Consider the following 19,674-nt stretch of genomic DNA (forward strand, 5'->3'; position numbering starts at 1 on the left):
CCTCATTTGGTCCTGCTTTTCCTTGTTTGGACATCTGGGTTACATGTACAGCACTGGCCATGGACAGAAGCCAAAAGACACCAGAACCAAAATAACAGTCCTGAATCACGGTCCCAAAACAAACAACATTTGGCCACCAGACTTGTCAAGTGTGAATATATGCCTATCTATTCTTGACTATATTTCTGACTCCCCTTCTAGGCTTTTGCCTTATTTTCATAAGTACAGTTGCCTCGTAAATGCAAGCGCACTGCAGTTTTGGACTCATGTCCTTCCACATCTATTGCAATTATGCTCCTTTTTGCCATCACTGTTCAGCCCAGTACCTTTTTGATTGGGTAGTATAGTTGCATATATAATAACCACAGTGAACAAGCAAATATACTGATCTAACTTTACCAGAAATTGTTCTACCCCAGAAAAATGGTTGGTCATGATAGTTAGTCACAGCTACTTGAAGGAAAATGGGAGAAAACATACCAATTTTCTCTAGGTTAGAGATGGAAGCTTAGTCAGTAAACTATTAGCCTGAGGCTTAAGAGTGTATTCTACTTCAAACTTACTCAGAGAACAAAAAGTCATCATTAATGAGGGCCTCTCCCCAGTGCTCTAAAGGAATGCAGTGATTATGGGCATAGGACACTAATCCCATTTGCAAACCTTGGATGTGCAACTTGCACATCAACTGGTTTGCAAATTGGAATGCAGTTTGTGATGTGACCTATGTATTACTAGGTTGCGTCACAAACTGTTCCTTTGCAGTGGCTGCAAAATGACCTAGCTAAGGAATGGAATTATACATTAAAGTAATTGCTAGTCCCTATGATTGGTGGCAATGCAGGGTTTGAGGCTGCCAGGGGAAGAAGACTTGAAATTTAGACCATATGCCAATATCAAACACTTTAGCATACAACCCAGAACCCAGTAACTTACCATTACCTGTCAGCAGTATGGTGCTCTGGCAAACCTGTGACTGTCTAAACCCAGTCCTGTTTCCTTACAAACCGAATTAAGTTGGCCCAAAATCATGTTTGCACATTTGTTCAGGTGGACCAACAATGCATCATCTCGTCCCTAGCCATGTGATCCAACCTTCTGTGGCTAAGTGTAGGAAAGTACCATCTTGCCTGACATGTTACCCCCATTTTTCACTGTATATATGTTCTTTTAGTTGTATGTGTCACTGGGACCCTGCCAGCCAGGGCCCCAGTGCTCATAAGTGTGCCCTGTATGTGTTACCTGTGTTATGACTAACTGTCTCACTGAGGCTCTGCTATTCAGAACCTCAGTGGTTATGCTCTCTCATTTCTTTCCAAATTGTCACTAACTGGCTAGTGACCAATTTCACCAATTCACATTGGCATACTGGAACACCCTTATAATTCCCTAGTATATGGTACTGAGGTACCCAGGGTATTGGGGTTCCAGGAGATCCCTATGGGCTGCAGCATTTCTTTTGCGACCCATAGGGAGCTCTGACAATTCTTACACAGGCCTGCCCCTGCAGCCTGAGTGTAATAATGCACACATTATTTCACAGCCATTTTCACTGCACTTAAGTAACTTATAAGTCACCTATATGTCTAACCTTTACTTAGTAAAGGTTGGGTGCTAAGTTACTTAGGGGGTCATTCTGACCTCGGCGGTAAAAGGCGCTTACCGCCGGTCAGAAGACCGCCATAACACCGCCGCGGTAAGCCGCCACGGTCATTCTGACCCACAACTGCCAAACCTCCAAAAATCCGACCTCCACTGCAGTCCGCCACATCAGCGGCCAGTGGTAAACTGGAGATGACCAAACCTCCACCGCCACGCCAACAGAAATACGCCCATCTCATTACGACCCACGAATCCACGCGGCGGTCTTTCAAGCGCGGTATTCCATTGGCGGTACACACGGTCAAAATACACACCCAGCACCAAAACACAGCCACATTGGACAATTTGAAATACACACACCTGAAACACATACACACACCACTCCCACACAATCAATACGATATAAAACACACACCCACATCACCCACAAACCCCCACGACCAAAATTTTGACGAAGGAGAGAGAGACACATCAAACAATATAGAGCTATACACACTGAGGCACACTACACCATCACACACACCACATAGAAGCACAAAGCACCACACACCAACACACTCATCACCACATACCCCTACAACCAAAGATCAGAGACGAAGGAGAGAGAGACACATCATAGAATATAGAGCTATATCACATAGAAGCACAAAGCACCACACAGCAACACACTCATCACCACATACACCACCCCACACCTCATCCACACCACCCCATGGCACCCCAAAGGCACCCACGGTTTTCGGACCAAGAACTCCGGGTCATGGTGGAGGAAATTATAAGAGTTAAACCCCAGCTCTTCGGCTCACAGGTGCAGCACACCACTATAGCCAGGAAGGCGGAGCTATGGCAGCGGATCGTGGACAGGGTCAACGCGGTGGGACAGCATCCCAGAAATAGGGACGACATCCGCAAACGCTGGAACGACCTACGGGGGAAAGTGCGCTCGATGGTCTCAAGGCACAACATCGCAGTGCAGAAGACTGGCGGCGGACCCCCACCCACCCCTCCCGAATTCACATCATGGGAGCAAGAGGTCTTGAACATCCTGCATCCTGAGGGCCTCGCTGGAGTAGCCGGAGGAATGGACTCTGGTAAGTCGAATCTCAACTACTTCATCCCCCCCACCCCACCAGCATGCCAACCCACACCCCCACCCTCACCCCCAACCCCCTATCACACATCCTCCCTGAGAATGTCTCACCAGTACAACCCACCCAACCCAACACCAACCCCTGCATGCCAACACAAACTATGGACACCCATCACCTAAGCATGACCACTGCACATACCCATCCCCCCCCCCACAAACCACCCTCACAACACCTCCCCCAAGGGAATGCCAGCACTGGGGGACAAGGGCACCCATAAATCACACGCAATTGCACACACAGAAACAATAACCATACTCTCTTACCCCATGCAGGACCCGAACGCCAACACACCGGCCAGGAGGGTCCAGAAATGTCCATCCCACCCCCTGAACAGGCCCCCAGTGATGACAGCAGCTCTGTCGACCCTGAACCTGATGACCAGCCCGGACCATCGGGGACCTCTGGACAGTCGGTTCCCCTCAGGCAGCCACAGGCCACACCAGACCCAACCCCCTCTGGCAACACCAGCACAGCTCCCACCCAGCGGGCCCATGCCTCTGTCTCTAGGACAGGTCAATCAGCGGTGTGTCTGCCACTACAGGGCACCCAGGCTAACCCACCACCCCAACAACAACAGGGACCTGGGGGCAGTGGTAGCGGGCACACCGTCCAGGGGACAGAGGCCGGGGGAAACCGGGCAACTCGGAGGGCTGCTGTGCGACAGGGGGGGGAGGAGAGGCCCAGGGAACCCACTCTCCAAGAGGCCCTCACCACCATCATGGGAGCGTACCACCACTCCCAAGAGACGATGGCGACAGTACTGGCCAGGTTCACGGAGATCCAGGCACAGCAGGAGGAACGCTACATGGGGTTCATGGACGAGCTTAGGAACATCGGGACCGCAATGGGGACCATCGTCCTGGCCCTCAACCGGATCGAAGACACGTTGCGGGACCATGTGGCACCACACAGGGCCCCTGTCACTAGCCCGGAGCAGGAACAGCCTACCACCTCCGCCGGCGCTAGTGGACAGGAGGCCCCAACACCACAACAGGCCACCAGAACCCCACCTCCTGCTGAAGAACAACCACCCTGCAAGAGGAGCCTGAGATAAAAAAAAACAACAGAGTAGGATGTCAAGACCCCCGCCAGCAGGACATACCCCCTGAAGTCATCCCACTGTTCCACATTGCCACCCTGTCCAACCTTGAACTGCCCCTGCTCCATCCTTCCACAGGCATATGGACAATGCACCTGTGAGACTGAGAACTGGACTCTGCCATGGACATTACTCCACCCCCACCCATCACCGTTATAATATCATGTACCAATATCTAGCACTGTAAATAAATCACATATTGCACACAAATCAGTTTGGAGTCATGCTGTATTCTTAACAAATGTATTACACATTACAGTTCAATATCTGTTCTGTCAATTAGTGATGACAACATACCAATGTCAATACGATGTAGTTCATGGGCAAACCAAGCAGAAGTCACGCACTGAGTCATACAGCACTGAGAAGGGAAGGGGAAAAACAAAAATTAGTTACAAAGAACTGGGGGGAAATACAGAAAGTAGAGATGCAGGAGGCTCTAAGCAAATGTGAAAGGGCGTGGGTGATTCTTACCTGTGGGCTACTGAAAATACTGTAGTATAAGAGTGTCCCTGTTGTCTGTGTTCTCCCCGTCGTCTTCCTCCTCTTCACTCTCCACAGGCTCCACGGCTTCTACAACACCACCATCTGGACCATCCTCCTGCAGGAAAGGCACCTGGCGTCGCAAAGCCAGGTTGTGAAGCATACAGCACGCCACGATGATATGGCACACCTTCTTTGGTGAGTACATCAGGGATCCACCTGTCATATGCAGGCACCTAAACCTGGCCTTCAGGAGCCCAAAGGTTCGCTCGATCACCCTCCTAGTACGCCCATGGGCATCATTGTACCGTTCCTCTGCCCGGGTCCGGGGATTCCTCACTGGGGTCAGTAGCCACGGCAGGTTGGGGTAACCAGAGTCACCTATTAGCCACACACGTTGTCTCTGTAGCAGTTCCATCACATAGGGGATGCTGCTATTTCGCATAACATACGCGTCATGCACTGACCCAGGGAACTTGGCATTTACATGGGAGATGTACTGGTCTGCCAAACAGACCACCTGGACATTCATCGAATGGTAATTTTTCCTGTTTCGGTACACCTGTTCATCGTCATTTGGGGGTACTAAAGCCACATGGGTCCCATCAATGGCACCAATGATGTTGGGGATGTGTCCAAGGGCATAGAAATCAGCTTTCACTGTAGGCAAATCACCCTCCTCTGGGAAAATGATGTAGCTCCGCATGAGTTTCATCAGGGCAGACAACACTCTGGACAATATCTTTGAAAACATAGGCTGAGACATTCCAGATGACATGGCCACTGTTGTCTGGAATGAGCCACTTGCCAAAAAATGGAGGACAGACAGAACCTGCACTAGAGGGGGAATTCCTGTGGGTTGGCAGATGGGGGACATCAGGGCTGGCTCCAGCTGGGCACACAGTTTATGTATAGTGGCTCGGTCAAGTCGGTATCGGAGTATAATATGGCGTTCTTCCATTGTCGACAGGTCCACCAGCGGCCGGTACACGCGAGGATTCCTCCTTCTCATCGCAAGTCCCAGCGGACGGTGCCTAGGAAGGAGAATATGGAGCACAGAGTCAATTAACTCACAGGTACGTTCACCACAGCTTGCACAGTACACGATAATGTATGTATTGCAATGCTTGTATGTGTGGCTATGCAAGGCCTAGGCCTGTGTGACGCAGTTGAAATTAAGCCATGTGGGCCCTTAAAATGGCGGCTGCCTGACCTGTGAAGTGGGACAATGGGATGTGAGGTCACTGCGCTGGCGTGGCACACCATGGCGGTAGGCGGCCGAAGACCGCTGTGCGAAGACGCATTGGTTAACATTGATCCCTATGGGTTTCATGAGCCAATGACGAAGTGCGGCTGCGGTCGCGGTACGCACCGCCGCGGTACGCACTGCCGCGGACGTGACCGCCATTTTCTATCTGCTTAATCACTCGAGACCTGATCACCCACAGGAGAGGACCTATACTGCAAGTGCTGCTGTGAACTCGGTCTGGAAGTGACAATGGCTGCTGCGACTGGGGAAAGGGCCCCTGCCTTCACGTCTGTAGAGTTGGAGAAACTTGTGGATGGGGTCCTCCCCCAGTATGCGCTACTCTACGGTCCTCCAGACCAACAGGTAAGTCCACTGAGTGCACATTGAATGGGTTATGCCTGTGTGGAGTGGGGTGGATGTAAGTTGGTGGGGTGGGGAGGAAATGAGGAGTGCAACGCACGACAGATGAGAGAATGTGCCACATGGCAAGGTTGGGGAGGGGGGGCATTCACATCTAACATGCAGAAAAATGACGATTTTTCATTCCCACCCTGTACATGTCAAAAAGGTCAGCGCCCATCAGAAAATCGACATTTGGCGTGCCATCGCCAAGGAAGTCTGGACCCTGGGGGTCTACACCAGAGGGGGCACCCACTGCCGCAAGAGGTGGGAGGACATCCGCCGCGGAACCAGAAAGACCGCCGAATCACTGCTGGGGATGGCCTCCCGACCTAGGAGGGGTGCCAGTCGTACCCTGACCCCCCTGATGTCCCGGATCCTGGCGGTGGCCTACCCTGATTTGGATGGGCGCTTGAGGACATCACAGCAGACACAAGGGGGTGAGTATCTGCACATTCAGCTATCTTTACGCGTAGTTGAGGCGTCTGGGTGGGGGAGGAGGGCTGTGGGTGACAGTAGGCCAGGGCGCTTTCTGTAGTGTAGTCCCCTCCCTTAGACATGGCCCTGTGCCCTCGCCCCCCCCTCTGTAGGGTGCCAAGTACAGCTATCCATGGTCCAACATCACACATGTGCACGTTTGTTGTCCCTAGACCTGTTGGCCTAGTCAGAAGTACTGAGTAGTGTACCCCGATTGCGCGGCTTAGTGCATGAGGCACCTGTGTCTGTCCTCTCCGCCAACGGTGTTGACAAGGCATGCACTCAACCTGTTTTTATTTCTCCCCCCACCCTTTTTCTTCAAAATCTTGTACATGTGTGCATTAGCATCATCAGGCGGAGGAGATTCGGCATCGGAGCACGAGGGAGCTGCAAGTCACAAGGCCCCGGTGGGCACTGGAACAGACACGAGGGCACCAGTGATCCGGAGGGCGAGGGGAGCACCACAACGGGGACCGGTGAAGACAACAGCGACACAGACACGTCCTCAGTTGGGATCTCCCTAGCGGTGGCGGCAACATCCGGGCCCCCCGCCTCTACAGGTACAGCCGCCACCCAGCGCACCAGCACCGCCCTCCCAGCAGCCCCTCAGCCTTCGCTCCGTGCCTGCTCGCCCAGGAAGGCGCGCGTCTCCTTCGGCCCAGGCACCTCAGCCCCTGCCCCTGTTACCCCTGCTGCCCTCAGTGAGGAGGTCATTGACCTCCTTCAGACGCTCATTGTTGGGCAGACTACCCTTTTGAATGCCATCCAGGGTGTGGCGAGGGAGGTGCATCGTAGCAATGCATACCTGGAGGGCATTCATTCGGGTCAGGCTGCCCATCAACGACCGTTCAATTCTCTGGCCTCAGCACTGACGGCAGCCATTGTCCCTGTCTCCAGTCTCCCTCTTCTAACTGCCTCCCCCCTTTCTCTGTCTCCTGTTCCTCAGCCTATCCCATCCACACCATCAGACCAGCCTGCACACACCTCAACACCCAAGAGCAGCTCATCCAGACACAAGCACCACAGATCCCACAAACACTCACACAAGCAACACCCAGATGCAGACATTCCAACAGTCACTACCTCCTTTGTGTCCCCCTCCTCCTCATCTCCCTCCTCCCTCCCTGTGACATCCACACGCACACCTGCATGCACACCACCATCAGCCAGTGCTTCCATCCCCAGCACACCCTCCACACCAGCCCGCACACATGCAGTCACCACCCCCACTGCCATTTACACGTCCCCTGTGTCCTCTCCAACTGTGTCTGTCACCCCCTCTTCCAAGACACATAAACGCAGGCAGACACCCAAACAACAGCCAACCACCTCACGACAGCCTACGTCTCAGTCACCTGCACCCAAGGACAGCACACCTGACTCTCCTACAACCACATCCTCTTCCTCCACTTCCATCACCACTACTCCTACCCTTTACCTTGGTCCTAAGAAATATTACCTCTCTAATCTTGACCTCTTTCCCTCCCCTGACCCACCCCCTCCATCTGCTAAGAGTCCCAAGGGCACCTCAGCCACCACCAGCCCAGCTTCGAAGGTGAAAGTGGTGCATGGGTTATGGAGTCCACCCTTTGGCGGCAGTGACACTTCAGTCAGCAGCAAGGGGACAGCCAGCCCCCCCCCCCAGGCAAGAGGACCCGGAAACTGAAGGGCCGCCGTGAGAGGACTGACACGGCTGCCCCCAAGGAGCTAACTACAGCCACTTCACCTGCCACAACAGCCAGGGGAGGCAAGGCCCCGAGAGCACCATCCAAGGAGCGAAAGGGCAGCAGGGCGGAGAGGTCAGCCAGCAGGAGCGCGGAGCAGGAGGGCCCCACAAGCCCCATCCCGGCTGCAAGGGACGACTCCAAAGGGCCCAGGACTCCGTCCCCGAAGGGGCCTGACACCGCACGTTCGGAGGGCGAGTGAGCAGGGTGTCCAGGCCAGGTCTGGCTCCCTAGACTTACTGGAAGAGCACCGCTGAACTGGGTCCCGCCGCGAAGACAGGCACCGCTGAACTGGGCCCCGCCGCGAAGACAGGCACCGCTGAACAGGGCCCCGCCGCGAAGACAGGCACCGCTGAACAGGGCCCCGCCGCGAAGACAGGCACCGCTGAACAGGGCCCGCCGCGAAGACAGGCACCGCTGAACAGGGCTCCGCCGCGAAGACAGGCACCGCTGAACAGGGCCCCACCGTGAAGACAGGCACGCTGAACTGGGCCCCGCCGTGCAGAAGAGCACCGCTGAACTGGGCCCCGCCGTGCAGAAGAGCACCGCTGAACTGGGCCCCGCCGCGAAGACAGGCACCGCTGAACAGGGCCCGCCGCGAAGACAGGCACCGCTGAACAGGGCCCTTCCTGTCAAGCACCGCTCCGCTGGGCCCTTCCTGTCAAGCACCGCTCCGCTGGGCCCTTCATCTCAAGCACCGCTCCGCTGGGCCCTTCCTGTCAAGCACCGCTCCGCTGGGCCCTTCATCTCAAGCACCGCTCCGCTGGGCCCTTCCTGTCAAGCACCGCTCCGCTGGGCCTTTCATCTCAAGCACCGCTCCGCTGGGCCCTTCATCTCAAGCACCGCTCCGCTGGGCCCTTCCTGTCAAGCACCGCTCCGCTGGGCCCTTCCTGTCAAGCACCGCTCCGCTGGGCCCTTCATCTCAAGCACCGCTCCGCTGGGCACTTCCTGTCAAGCACCGCTCCGCTGGGCCCTTCATCTCAAGCACCGCTCCGCTGGGCCCTTCCTGTCAAGCACCGCTCCGCTGGGCCCTTCCTCTCAAGCACTGTTCACGGTTCACTGTGCCCACCATGCATCCTCCTTGTCCAGTGGTGAAATTTATCAACCAGATGGACTGTGGCTTTGCACTCCCCAGGTTGGTACAGTGGGCAAGACACCCACTGTAGAGACTTGTGAGACTGTGGCTTTGCACTCCCCAGGATGGCACAGTGGGCAAACCACCCACTGTAGAGACTTTGAGAGACTGTGGCTTTGCACTCCCCAGAATGGTCCAGTGGGCATGGTGGGCCCTTCGTGGATCTGGCGTCGTGGACTCATGTGGCTGTGGTGGCCCCCCCTTCCCTTCCCCCTGAGGTGCCTGTAGTTTTGTCACCAGATGCCCCTGCAGTGTTCTCTCCAAAGGACTCAGGTCTCCTGTGTGGGCTTTGCCCTTGTGTCGCTACACTTTGGCCCACGGACAAATCAAAAATCGTAAGATGTGCAGGACTAATTGCTTCAGTTATCCACTGCTGTGTATATAGATTTTTTACAATGTAAATATTTTTGATAGTTGACCAATACTTATCAGAGGCTATTTTGTACATAAATTTTAATTCCCAATTTGATTATGTCATTGCATTTTTTACAGGGGTTTGGGTGGTGTCACTGTGACTTGTTGCTCTGCATTGGTTTGTACATATTGGGGGGGGGGTCGCATATGTGTGTGCCCGTAACCTTTCATCCTCCCCCCTCCCGTGTGTCGTGGGTGCAGTACTCACCGTTGACGTCTGCGCCGGAGTTCGTACTCGTGGTAGATGAGCAGGTAGACGAGAGCAGGTAGGATGTTCAATTCGGGTTCCATGCTGTCCTCCGTCCTCGTTGAGTGCGTAGAGGTGGGCGTTTTCCCATTCGTAGTCTGTTTCCGCCGTGTTTTTATCGGCGGTGCTCCCGCCCCGGAAAAGGTGGCGGATTGGTGGGTCGTGATAGGGTGGGCGGTACATTGTCTCCCGCCTGCCTGTTGGCGGTGACCGCCGCGCTGTTTGTTTGTCCCGCCGTGGCGGTCGGAGTGTTAAAGTGGCGGCCTATGGTGGCGGTTCCCGCCAGGGTCAGAATTCCATTTTTTGGACCGCCAGCCTGTTGGCGGGTTGGCCGCCGCTTTAACACCGACCGCCAGGGTTAGAATCACCCCCTTAGTGTGTGGGCACCCTGGCACTAGCCAAGGTGCTCCCACGTTGTTCAGGGCCAATTCCCCGGACTTTGTGAGTGCGGGGACACCATTACACGCGTGCACTATACATAGGTCACTACCTAAGTATAGCTTCACAATGGTAACTCCGAATATGGCCATGTAACATGTCTAAGATCATGGAATTGCCCCCTCTATGCCATCCTGGCATTGTTGGCACAATCCCATGATCCCACGGGTCTCTAGCACAGACCCGGGTACTGCCAAACTGCCTTTTCAGGGGTTTCACTGCAGATGCTGCTGCTGCCAACCCCTCAGACAAGTTTCTGCCCTCCTGGGGTCCAGCCAGGCTTGGCCCAGGAAGGCAGGACAAAGGACTTCCTCAGAGAGAGGGTGTTACACCCTCTCCCTTTGGAAAGAGGTATTAAGACAGGGGAGGAGTAGCCTCCCCCAGCCTCTGGAAATGCTTTCATGGGCACAGATGGTGCCCATTTCTGCATAAGCCAGTCTACACTGGTTCAGGGACCCCTCAGCCCTGCTCTGGCGCGAAACTGGACAAAGGAAAGGGGAGTGACCACTCCCCTGACCTGCACCTCCCCTGGGAGGTGCCCAAAGCTCCTCCAGTGTGCTCCAGACCTCTGCCATCTTGGAAACAGAGGTGCTGCTGGCACACTGGACTGCTCTGAGTGGCCAGGGCCAGCGGGTGACGTCAGAGACTCCTTCTGATAGGCTCCTTCAGGTGTTGCTAGCCTATCCTCTCTCCTAAGTAGCCAAACCCTCTTTTCTGGCTATTTAGGGTCTCTGCTTTGGGGAATTCCTTAGATAACGAATGCAAGAGCTCATCAGAGTTCCTCTGCATCTCTCTCTTCACCTTCTGCCAAGGAATCGACTGCTGACCGCGCTGGAAGCCTGCAAAACTGCAACAAAGTAGCAAAGACGACTACTGCGACACTGTAACGCTGATCCTGCCGCCTTCTTAACTGTTTTCCTGCTGGTGCATGCTGTGGGGGTAGTCTGCCTCCTCTCTGCACTAGAAGTCCGAAGAAATCTCCCGTGGGTCGATGGAATCGTCCCCCTGCAACCGCAGGCACCAAAGAACTGCATCACCGGTCCCCTGGGTCTCCTCTCAGCACAACGAGCGAGGTCCCTTGATTCCAGAAACTCTATCCAAGTGACTCCCACAGTCCAATGACTCTTCAGTCCAAGTTTGGTGGAGGTAAGTCCTTGCCTCCCCACGCCAGACTGCATTGCTGGGAACCGCGTCTTTTGCAGCTGCTCCGGCTCCTGTGCACTTTTCCAGGATTTCCTTTGTGCACAGCCAAGCCTGGGTCCACGGCACTCTAACCTGCATTGCACGACCTCCTGAGTTGTCCTCCGGCGGGGTGGGACTCTCTTGTGCAACTTCGGGTGAGCACCATTTCACTCCACTTCGTAGTGCCTGTTCCAGCACTTCTCTGGTTGCTTCTGAGAGGGCTCCTTGTCTTCTTGGATGCCCCCTCTGTCCCCTCACGCAATTGGCGACATCCTGGTCCCACCTGGGCCACAGCAGCATCCAAAAACCCTAACCGCACGATTTGCAGCTAGCAAGGCTTGTTTGCAGTCTTTCTTCAGGAAAACACTTCTGCACGACTCTTCACGACGTGGGACATCCATCCTCCAAAGGGGAAGTTTCTAGCCCTTGTCGTTCTTGCAGAATCCTCAGCTTCTACTGCCTAGTAGCAGCTTCTTTGCACCCACAGCTGGCATTTCCTGGGCATCTGCCCACTCTCGACTTGATCGTGACTTTTGGACTTGGTCCCCTTGTTCCACAGGTACTCTCGCCTGGAAATCCATTGTTGTTGCATTGCTGGTGTTGGTCTTTCCTGCAGAATTCCCCTATCACGACTTCTGTGCTCTTTGGGGAACTTTAGTGAACTTTGCACTTACTTTTCAGGGTCTTGGCATGGGCTATTTTTCTAACCCTCTCTGTTTTCTTACAGTCCCAGTGACCCTCTACAAGGTCACATAGGTTTGGGGTCCATTCGTGGTTCGCATTCCACTTTTGGAGTATATGGTTTGTGTTGCCCCTATCCCTTTGTGCCCCCATTGCATCCTATTGTAACTCTACATTGTTTGCACTGTTTTCTAATACTATAGTGCATATTTTTGGTATTGTGTACATATATCTGGTGTATATTTGATATCCTCATACTGAGGGTACTCGCTGAGATACTTTGGCATATTGTCATAAAAATAAAGTACCTTTATTTTTAGTATATCTGTGTATTGTGTTTTCTTATGATATTGCGCAAGTGACACTAGTGGTACTGTAGGAGCTTCACTCGTCTCCTAGTTCAGCCTAAGCTGCTCTGCTAAGCTACCATTATCTATCAGCCTAAGCTGCTAGACACCCTATACACTAATAAGGGATACCTGGGCCTGGTGCAAGGTGTAAGTACCCCTTGGTACTCACTACAAGCCAGTCCAGCCTCCTACATTGGTTGTGCAGCGGTGGGATAAGTACTTTGCAACTACTTACCACTTTTGTCATTGTACTTTTCATAGGAGAAAAATATACAAAACAAGTTCAGTGTATGTACACATAACCAAAAAAGTTTTGCTTTTCTCCTTTCACTTATTTTCTAAGTGCTGAAAAGTACCTCTAAACTTTCTAAAAAGTTCTTAAAAAGTTTTTAAAGTTTTTTTTCTGTTCCTTAAAAAGTTCTGAAAACGTTTTCTTTCTTTTTCTGTCCCTTAAACCTTTTCTATCATGTCTGGTACAGGCCAAACTCTTGATCTGGCCAGCACAACTTATGAGAACCTTAGCTGGAAGGAAGCAAGGAGTCTCTGTGTAGATAGAGGTTTAGGGGTAGGGAAGAATCCCTCAAGACAACTATTAGTTAATATGCTCATTGAACAAGATAAGACCTTAGGTGGCACTTCTGGTGAGAAATTAGCTGATGGTTCCCATTCTGATTCTGGGGCACCCCTAGCAAAAGATTTGGGAGGGAATCTTTCCAACCTGCCCCTTAGCAGGCCACCTAGCAGGGCTGGTACTTATGTGAGTTCTCATCACAGTATAGAGATTACTCCCTTAGGCCAGGTTGTTAGAGTGCCATCTGTTAGGGACAGGTCTCCCTCTGTTCATTCACACCATTCTTCTGTGTCAAGGCATGCCCAACCCACCCACCCTGATGACAGAGTGTTAGAAAGGGAACTCAATAGATTGAGAGTGGAAGAGTCCAGGCTGAAGCTTAAAAAGCAACAGCTGGATCTAGACAGGGAAGCATATGACTTAGAAAAAGAAAGGCAGAGGTTGGGGTTTGGACCCCATGGTGGCAGCAGCAGTATTCCAAATAGTCATCCTGCAAAAGAGCATGATTCTAGGAATCTGCACAAGATAGTTCCCCCTTATAAGGAGGGGGATGACATTAACAAGTGGTTTGCTGCACTTGAGAGGGCCTGTGTGTACAGGATGTCCCTCAAAGGCAGTGGGCTGCTATCCTATGGCTATCATTTAGTGGAAAGGGTAGGGATAGGCTCCTTACTGTGAAAGAAAGTGATGCCAATAATTTTGCAGTTCTTAAGAATGCACTCCTTGATGGTTATGGCTTAACCACTGAACAGTACAGGATCAAGTTCAGAGAGACCAAAAAGGAGTCTTCACAAGACTGGGTAGACTTTGTTGACCATTCAGTGAAGGCCTTGGAGGGGTGGTTACAAGGCAGTAAAGTTACTGATTATGACAGCCTATATAACTTAATCCTGAGAGAGCATATTCTTAATAATTGTGTGTCTGATTTGTTGCACCAGTACCTGGTGGACTCTGATCTGACCTCTCCCCAAGAATTGGGAAAGAAGGCAGACAAATGGGTCAGAACAAGGGTGAACAGAAAAGTTCTTACAGGGGGTGACAAAGATGGCAAGAAGAAGGATGGTAAGTCTTCTGACAAGGGTGGGGACAAATCTAAAAATGAGTCTTCATCAGGGCCACAAAAACACTCTGGTGGGGGTGGTGGGCCCAAATCCTCTTCAGATCAAAACAAAGAAAAGAAACCATGGTGCTATTTATGTAAAATAAAAGGCCATTGGACAACAGATCCCAGTTGTCCAAAGAAAAGCACCAAGCCTCCTACCACTACAACCCCTGCTGCTACACCTAGTGCCCCTAGTAATAGCAGTGGTGGTGGGAGCAAACCTACTAATAGCCAGTCCAAGGGAGTAGCTGGGCTCACCTTTGGTAATTTAGTTGGGGTTGGTCTGATTAGGGAGACCACAGAGGCTGTGTTAGTCTCTGAGTGGGCTATTGATTTAGCCACCTTGGTTGCTTGTCCCCTTAACATGGATAAGTACAAGCAACTACCCCTAATAAATGATGTTGAGGTTCAGGCCTACAGGGATACAGGTGCCAGTGTTACAATGGTAATAGAGAAACTGGTCCACCCTGAACAACACTTACTTGGTCACCAGTGCCAAGTAACCGATGCTCATAACAACACCCTTAGCCACCCCATGGCTGTTCTGAATCTCAACTGGGGGGTGGGGGGGGGGGGTTACTGGCCCAAAGAAAGTTGTGGTTGCCTCAGATTTACCTATAGACTGTTTATTAGGAAATGATTTAGAGACATCAGCTTGGGCAGAAGTGGAGTTGGAGGCTCATGCAGCAATGCTGGGCATTCCAGGGCATATTTTTGCTTTGACCAGGGCTCAGGCCAAATAGCAAAAAGGACAGGGTGACTTGGATCCTGGAAGAATGGACCAAGTGCTCCCTAAAGCTAGGGTTAGTAAGGTAAATCACTACCTACTATCCCTCCCTCTACAGTGGATTCTACTTCTGAGGAAGAAGAATTTCCACCCTGTGCAGAACCTACACCAGAGGAGCTGGAAGCAGACACTGCTGAGCTTTTGGGTGAAAGGGGGCCTGCCAGGGAGGAGCTGAGTGTGGCACAGCAGACCTGTCCCACACTAGAGGGTCTAAGGCAGCAAGCTGTCAAACAAGCAAATGGGGATGTCAGTGACTCTCACAGGGTTTACTGGGAGGACAACCTCTTGTACACTGAAGCAAGGGATCCAAAACCTGGAGCTGCCAGGAGATTGGTGATTCCTCAGGAGTACAGAAAGTTCCTCCTAACTCTAGCCCACGACATTCCCTTAGCTGGACATTTGGGGCAAATGAAAACTTGGGGCAGGCTTGTTCCCTTGTTTCATTGGCCTAGAATGTCAGAGGACACAAAGGAATTTTGTAAGTCCTGTGAAACCTGTCAAGCCAGTGGCAAGACAGGTGGCACTCCAAAGGCACCCCTTATTCCACTGCCTGTGGTTGGGGTTCCCTTTGAAAGGGTAGGGGTTGACATAGTTGGCCCCCTTGACCCTCCTACTGCTTCAGGCAATAGGTTTATCTTGGTGGTAGTGGACCATGCCACCAGATATCCTGAAGCAATTCCTCTAAGGACCACTACAGCTCCTGCAGTGGCAAAGGCCCTCCTGGGAATCTTTTCCAGGGTGGGCTTCCCAAAAGGGGAGGTATCAGACAGAGGAAGCAATTTCATGTCTGCTTACTTAAAGGCCATGTGGAAGGAGTGTGGTGTTACATACAAGTTCACCACACCCTATCATCCACAAACAAATGGACTGGTAGAGAGATTTAACAAAACTCTCAAAGGCATGATTATGGGACTCCGTGAAAAACTCCGCAGGAGATGGGATATCCCGTTACCTTGCCTCCTTTTTGCTTACAGGGAGGTACCCCAGAAAGGAGTGGGCTTCAGCCCCTTTGAACTCCCATTTGGACACCCTGTGAGAGGTCCTCTAACACTTGTTAAGGAGTGTTGGGAACAACCTTTAAAAGCTCCAAAGCAAGACATAGTGGACTATGTACTTGGCCTAGGATCTAGGATGGCTGAGTACATGAAAAAGGCCAGTAAAAACCTTCAGGGCAGCCAAGAGCTCCAAAAGCAATGGCATGACCAGAAGGCTGTTTTGGTTCAGTACCAACCAGGGCAGAAAGTGTTGGTCTTGGAGCCTGTGGCCCCAAGAGCACTCCAAGATAAATGGAGTGGACCCCACACAATTGTTGAGAAAAAGGGTGAAGTCACCTACTTAGTTGACTTAGGCACTGCCAGGAGTCCCCTTAGGGTGCTCCATGTCAATCGCCTGAAACCCTACTATGACAGGGCTGATCTCACCCTGCTCATGGCAACTGATGAGGGACAGGAAGAAGAGAGTGACCCTCTCCCTGATCTCTTCTCTTCCACAGAACAAGATGCTCTAGTGGAAGGTGTAGTTTTGGCAGATTGTCTTACTGCTGAGCAGAAAGACCACTGCATAAATCTCCTGGGTCAGTTTTCTGAACTCTTCTCTACTGTGCCAGGTACCACTTCTTGGTGTGAGCACACTATAGATACTGGAGACAGCTTGCCTGTCAAAAGTAAGATCTATAGGCAGCCTGACCCTGTCAAAGACTGCATAAAGCAAGAGGTGCAGAAAATGCTTGAACTGGGAGTGGTTGAGCACTCTGAAAGTCCATGGGCCTCTCCTGTGGTACTTGTACCAAAACCTCATTCCAAAGATGGAAAGAAGGAAATGCGGTTTTGTGTTTACTACAGAGGTCTCAACCAGGTAACCAAAACTGATGCTCACCCTATACCCAGGGCAGATGAGGTAATAGATACACTGGCATCTGCCAAGTATCTAAGCACTTTTGATTTGACTGCAGGGTATTGGCAGATCAAATTATCAGAAGATGCAAAAGCAAAAACTGCATTTTCAACCATTGGAGGCCATTACCAATTCACAGTAATGCCCTTTGGATTGAAAAATGCACCTGCCTCTTTTCAAAGGTTGGTGAACACAGTCCTGCAAGGGCTGGAAGCTTTTAGTGCAGCATATCTAGATGATATAGCTGTCTTTAGCTCCAGCTGGGATGATCACCTGGTCCACCTATGGAATGTTTTGGAGGCCCTGCAAAAGGCAGGTCTCACTATCAAGGCTTCAAAGTGCCAGATAGGGCAGGGGAAGGTGGTTTATCTGGGTCACCTGGTAGGTGGAGAACAGATTGCACCACTACAGGGGAAAATCCAAACTATTATAGATTGGGTTCCCCCTACAACACAGACTCAGGTGAGAGCCTTTCTAGGCCTCACTGGGTACTATAGGAGGTTCATAAAGAACTATGGCTCCATTGCAGCCCCTCTTAATGACCTCACATCTAAAAAAAAATGCCTAAGAAGGTATTATGGACAGCAAACTGTCAGAAAGCTTTTGAGGAGCTGAAGCAGGCCATGTGCTCTGCACCTGTCCTGAAAAGCCCCTGTTACTCCAAAAAATTCATTGTCCAAACTGATGCATCTGAATTAGGGGTAGGGGCAGTCTTATCACAACTTAATTCTGAGGGCCAGGATCAACCTGTTGCTTTTATTAGCAGGAGGTTGACCCCTAGAGAAAAGGGTTGGTCTGCCATAGAAAGGGAGGCCTTTGCTGTGGTCTGGGCACTGAAGAAGTTGAGGCCATACCTGTTTGACACTCACTTCATTGTTTAGACAGACCACAAACCTCTACTTTGGCTAAAACAAATGAAAGGTGAAAATCCTAAATTGTTGAGGTGGTCCATATCCCTACAGGGAATGGACTATACAGTGGAACATAGACCTGGGAGTCCCCACTCCAATGCAGATGGACTCTCCAGATATTTCCACTTAGACAATGAAGACCCATCAGGTAATGACTAGTCTTATTGTCCTTCGTTTGGGGGGGGGGTTGTGTAGGAAAGTACCATCTTGCCTGACCTGTTACCCCCATTTTTCACTGTATATATGTTGTTTTAGTTGTATGTGTCACTGGGACCCTGCCAGCCAGGGCCCCAGTGCTCATAAGTGTGCCCTGTATGTGTTACCTGTGTTACGACTAACTGTCTCACTGAGGCTCTGCTATTCAGAACCTCAGTGGTTATGCTCTCTCATTTCTTTCCAAATTGTCACTAACAGGCTAGTGACCAATTTCACCAATTCACATTGGCATACTGGAACACCCTTATAATTCCCTAGTATATGGTACTGAGGTACCCAGGGTATTGGGGTTCCAGGAGATCCCTATGGGCTGCAGCATTTCTTTTGCCACCCATAGGGAGCTCTGACAATTCTTACGCAGGCCTGCCACTGCAGCCTGAGTGAAATAATGCACACATTATTTCACAGCCATTTTCACTGCACTTAAGTAACTTATAAGTCACCTATATGTCTAACCTTTACTTAGTAAAGGTTGGGTGCTAAGTTACTTGGTGTGTGGGCACCTTGGCACTAGCCAAGGTGCTCCCACATTGTTCAGGGCAAATTCCCCAGACTTTGTGAGTGCGGGGACACCATTACACGCGTGCACTATACATAGGTCACTACCTAAGTATAGCTTCACAATGGTAACTCCGAATATGGCCATGTAACATGTCTAAGATCATGGAATTGCCCCCTCTATGCCATCCTGCATTGTTGGCACAATCCCATGATCCCACGGGTCTCTAGCACAGACCCGGGTACTGCCAAACTGCCTTTTCAGGGGTTTCACTGCAGATGCTGCTGCTGCCAACCCCTCAGACAAGTTTCTGCCCTCCTGGGGTCCAGCCAGGCTTGGCCCAGGAAGGCAGAACAAAGGACTTCCTCAGAGAGAGGGTGTTATACCATCTCCCTTTGGAAAAAGGTGTTAAGGCAGGGGAGGAGTAGCCTCCCCCAGCCTCTGGAAATGCTTTCATGGGCAGAGATGGTGCCTATTTCTGCATAAGCCAGTCTACACCGGTTCAGGGACCCCTCAGCCCTGCTCTGGCGCGAAACTGGACAAAGGAAAGGGGAGTGACCACTCCCCTGACCTGCACCTCCCTTGGGAGGTGCCCAGAGCTCCTCCAGTGTGCTCCAGACCTCTGCCATCTTGGAAACAGAGGTGCTGCTGGCACACTGGACTGCTCTGAGTGGCTAGGGCCAGCAGGTGATGTCAGAGACTCCTTCTGATAGGCTCCTTCAGGTGTTGCTAGCCTATCCTCGCTCCTAAGTAGCCAAATCCTCTTTTCTGGCTATTTAGGGTCTCTGCTTTGTGGAAATCCTTAGATAACGAATGTAAGAGCTCATCAGAGTTCCTCTCCATCTCTCTCTTCACCTTTTGCCAAGGAATCGACTGCTGACCGCGCTGGAAGCCTGCAAAACTGCAACAAAGTAGCAAAGACGACTACTGCGACACTATAACGCTGATCCTGCCGCCTTCTCGACTGTTTTCCTGGTGGTGCATGCTGTGGGGGTAGTCTGCCTCCTCTCTGCACTAGAAGCTCCAAAAAAATCTCATGTGGGTCGACGGAATCGTCCCCCTGCAAC

General features: G+C 51.6%; 1 pseudogene; it reads right to left on the reverse strand.

The window, feature by feature from the left end:
• LOC138246806 (alpha-2-macroglobulin-like) overlaps positions 1–19,674 on the reverse strand; it is a 132,405-nt pseudogene that overhangs the window by 61,181 nt on the left and 51,550 nt on the right.

Source organism: Pleurodeles waltl, chromosome 7 (assembly GCF_031143425.1).
Source record: "Pleurodeles waltl isolate 20211129_DDA chromosome 7, aPleWal1.hap1.20221129, whole genome shotgun sequence".
Lineage (NCBI taxonomy): Eukaryota > Metazoa > Chordata > Amphibia > Caudata > Salamandridae > Pleurodeles > Pleurodeles waltl.